Source organism: Neofelis nebulosa, chromosome 8, assembly GCF_028018385.1.
Source record: "Neofelis nebulosa isolate mNeoNeb1 chromosome 8, mNeoNeb1.pri, whole genome shotgun sequence".
NCBI classification, from domain to species: Eukaryota; Metazoa; Chordata; class Mammalia; order Carnivora; family Felidae; genus Neofelis; species Neofelis nebulosa.
The window spans coordinates 72,225,480-72,230,128 of NC_080789.1; the positions used below are offsets into that span (position 1 = coordinate 72,225,480).

Genomic DNA, 4,649 nt, shown 5'->3' on the forward strand with positions numbered 1-4,649 from the left:
ATTTTGTTCGGCTCAGGTCATGATGTCACGGTTCGTGAAATCTGCTTGGGATTCTCTCCCTCTCCCTCTCTCTCTGCCCCTCCCCTCCCAAGATAAAAAAGTAAAATAAAATATCTAACTATCAGTTTTCAAGGTGACGTTCCGCCACCTAAAACAAAAGAAAATCTAAGTTGTACCTTTCTTTTTTTTTCTTTTCTTTCTTTTCTTTTTTTTTTTTTTTTAGGCTCTACTGCTCAGGAAAGAATCCACCAAACACTTTTGCATTTCTTTTCTTTTTCTTTTTTTTTAATCAACTGACAAAGACACAGTTTACCAGCTTAACATTTTAAACCCACGCTTAACATTACATATTTGAGGCAATTGGCAAAACTGAATAAGATGCCAGTATTTGTGCACAACTAAAAAACATCCTCTATGTATATTAAATGAGAGACATACTACCATTAATGCACTAATATCTCTCACTACTAAATACAGAAAAAAAAATGAAATTTATGTTGAGGAAGCTTCATTCTGGCAATGTTAACTTCACAGCAGGCTGACTCTACTTGGCTCATGTTTCAAACACAACACAAATGCAGTTCCACACTGGTGTTAGTGTATGAAAGAGCCAGTCACTTTGGATTGTGTTCAATAAACAAGCAAAGTGCATACAGAGATTGACAACAATTTTACTTTTTTTAAGTTTATTTATTTTTGAGAGAGAGCAAGCAAGAGCAGGGGAGGGGCAGAGAGAGAGGGAGAGAGGGAGGGAACCCAAGCAGGTTCCACACTGTCAGCACTGAGCCCAGTTCCAGGCTCTAAACCGTGAACTGTGAAATCACGACCTGAGCCAAAATCAAGACTCTGATGCTTTAACCCACTGAACCACCCAGGAGCCCCACAACAATTTTAATGACCAAAAAAAAAAAAAAAAGGCCCTATTATGGTGCTCCAACAACAAACTCAAGTCTATAATAAATAGGGCTTCGATGAGCTGTGCATAAATACAGGTACAGTTACACTGAAAGCCAAGCTCCTCAGAAATCTTCAAAAAAAAAAAAAAAAAAGAAAGAAAAGAAGAAAGAGTTCTGTTAATCCTCAAATGGTGCTGGGTATAATCAACTTTCTGTTACATGCACGCACTTAATCATTTGTTATCTAAGCGTGGCAGCCGCTCCTTACCATTTGTCATTAAGGACTTTAATCTGACCATCTTCTTCAACTTGTACTCTTTCTTGACCATTCTCGACAATGCCGTTTGTAGTGATTTTTCTGCCATTAACAATTTTAGTACAAGGTGATGTAGATTTGAGGTTACCCATCCCACTACCACCAAAGGCCATGGAAGAAAATGAAATGATCCCCAACCCAACCCGGTGACCTGATGAACCGAAGCAAGTAAATCCTGTATCAATGAAGAACATCCTCCTCCAAAAGATGGAAATCCACTAAAGGCAGAGGAAAACAATCTTTGCTTCAGCTCCTGCTTCTGCAAGGACCCCTTTGATTCCCCCCACCACCACCAAAAAAGTCCCCAAACGGGTCTTTAAGAAGCCAAATGAAAATGGGTCCCTTAAGCCAAAAATTGTCCTGAAGACGTGGTCTGGGTTGTGATAGGTGAAGCCAAACTCAAAGGGACTCTCAAAACGACCTGCACCTCCACCTAATCCTTCTTTGCCGGGTTTATCATAGGTGTCCCGAATCTGGTAACACCTCATACGCCTCAGCTACATGTTTCGGTTTTCTCCCCACTTCCTGTTTATTCTCAGGAAATTTTATCAGAATGCCACTTCAGTGCCAGTTTCCTATATGCCTGAATATCCTCGACTGAGGCAAGACTCTGTCAGCCCAGAACTTCAGAGCGATCCACCAGGCCTAACAGGCTGCGGACTGAGGAAGAACCGAAAGGGCGCAGGAGCCACAGGGAGGGGGTGCAGGAGCCACAGGGAGGGGGTGCAGGAGCCACGGTGGGGGGGGGGGGCGTGCAGGAGTTGGGGGGGCAAGAGCCGCAGGGAGAGGGGTGGACTTTGCAGCAGCCACGTGGGGGAGAGTGCGGGGAGGGGGGGCGGGGGGCGGGGGATGGACGTTATAGGAGCCCTGCGGGAGTGGGGGAGTGGGAGGGGCAGGAGCAGCGGTGGTGGAGGGTTGTGGGGGCGGGACATTACCGGAGGCTCCCGCTCCCAAAGCTGGCGGCGCAGCGGCAGCTTCTTGAGCTCTCGGTTCTCTCCCTTCTGCCAACAAGTGGTAAGTTGTACCTTTCTGATTCATCTGATTCCAAAGAGATAGATGCTTGTCCAATGAACCCACATGTAACTCCGCTTTTAGGTTCAGACTTTTCAAGTCAAAACTTTCGTACACGTCTATTCCATCATCTTTTTTTTGGTTTGCTGGGTCGTGTTTTCCAGAAAAAAAGAATATTGGAAGAAGGCCCAGAGAGACTGGGGCAGGGCCGCTGTACGTCATGAATTTTCACATAGACTTCTACTTTCAAATAGTTTTATTTTCCCCCTTTGAGTTTGGAAAATGTTACTTTCTGAGGTATGTGTAACTAAGTTCTCCAAGCACCGGCACAAGGAGAGATGCGTGACCTGTTTGGTAGGGCAATTAGCTTCACTGTTAAGATCTGTGTGTTTTGTTGGTTTGTTTTTCTTTTTGTTTCTAGTCAGACCACTTACCTAAAGCTGGGATGAAAATTATACCTACACAAAATGTTAATGTATAAAAATACTGACATAATAGAAGTACAGGGAAAATGTCAGTATGGGAGTACAGGAATTTTGTATTGCATAGTGGCCTCTGAGTCCTGCAAAACTGGGTTCATAACCCTTACGTGGCCATTTTCTACCAGTGTCAACTTGAGCTAGGTACTTAACCCCTGAAAAGCCTCAACGTCCTCATCAGTAAAAAGGGCTATAAATGAGCCTACCCGACAAGGTCCTCGCCAGGATTAAATGAGATAATCCATGTAAAACACTTCACAGAGCACCTGACGCATAGTAAGCACTCCATAAACACGTGTCGTGGTCATTTCTGAGACATGGGCCATCTGTTCTATAGGCTGGTTGTTACGAATGTGTCCTGGATGGAGATCATAAGACACCAAAACGTTGGCAAGTCCTCTGAAATGCATAATGACTCTCAGTGGCAAATAAAGTGCTAATCTGCCCTCTATATACCACAGTCTGACCTTGAAAGTATTTTCCAGACTCTGGTGAAAGTCATAGAAGCTCAGGTCTGCAGTCACAAAAGGAATGTGGCTCTTAAAAGCTTACAACAGACCGCAGATATGGGGCAGTTAACTTATCGAGAGGAAATGGGCTCTGGTTTTCTTTGCAGGCCTCAGATCCAGGAGCTGCAAAGTTGAGTCACCAGCTTGCTATCTGACCTCAGGCCAGCCACTTAACCTCTCACTGACCCCATTTCCTTACTTAAAATCAACTCTCTGCTCGTGTTCCGTTCCAGTCATTATCTCTACCCACAAAACTGGGTAGTGACTAAGGTGTCCCAGAGATTTTGAAAATGAGTGATTCGGTGAGACGGGTATATGAAATAGAATGGTGCAAGGTTTGGAAATGAGTAAGTCCAGCTCTGCGTTTTGGTGTTTTTGGTATTATTTTAAGAGCTCTCTTCCTGGAACAAAATCACCAACCCAGACAATAAGCTTTGTCTGACACTGTGACCCGAGTTGCTGATGAAGCTTTCTTGTGTTGGTATTTCTGGGAGTGACAGAATGGAAGAGAACAGCAGCCCCTTTGTGAGGAGGTAGTCAAGAGGGAAATAAATTTTAGTTATTTAAAGAGAATTCAGGACAAGCGAGGCAGTGTCATTTGTGAAAGAACTAGACCAGCAGCTTGGATTATTGGGTTTTACCCTCAGCCACTGTCTCTCTACCTAACCTAGGACAATTTAAACACTTCTGACTAACCACAGGAGTATTCCCTGAACTAATAAGCTGTCCCAGTTACCAACTTACACAAAACAAATGTACATACACGCCCCTCAGTACTCACTCAGGCAAATTTCTCACCTTCCTGGGGTCTACTGTGAACACCTTGAAACCAAAGGTCTGTTGTGTGGGGGGTTTTTGTCCTCGCTCACATAATGACAAGCTCCAGAAATATTGCTGATGAAAGAGGTGATGAGGGAAAGTGTCTAAAGTGTCACATGTAAAGTAAGTGAAGTTTCCCAGATTTGTCAGTTTTTCAGATGTCAACCATCTTCAAACAAAAACTTATGGAATAGTCACCTTTTCCTGCCTTCTTGCTGACTTGACGTCAGCCATATCACCATCAATTGACTTCCTGGCCTGTAATAATTTTTCTGTTTCCTTACTTGCTAACAGAAGCAGCCCTTCCTGCTTCCCATTTGGTCCCTTAAGCGACTGAGAAATCGAGTTAACAAGGCGTATCAGTTAAAGTTAGGTTCAGCTGTGAGTAACAGAAACCAAACTATAGTAGCTTCAATGCAAAAGGCATGTTTGCTTGTGTAAAGAAGTGTAGAGAGGGGTAAGAGGACGCCACAACGCCATCTGAGGCCTCTGTCTTTGCTCTGCTCTAAGTGACTTGTCATAGTTTAGGAAAACTTCTGGAGCTCTAACCATTCCAGCCCCCTTCCAAACAGCAGAAAGAAGGAAAGAAAGAAGAACGAAAAGGTACAACTCTTTCTCT

The 4,649-nt window shown here is 43.8% G+C and overlaps 1 pseudogene; it reads right to left on the reverse strand.

Annotated features, from left to right (window-relative positions):
• Positions 1–1,129: 1,129 nt before the first annotated feature.
• LOC131483858 (dnaJ homolog subfamily B member 6-like) lies at positions 1,130–4,264 on the reverse strand (annotated as a pseudogene).
• Positions 4,265–4,649: the final 385 nt, after the last annotated feature.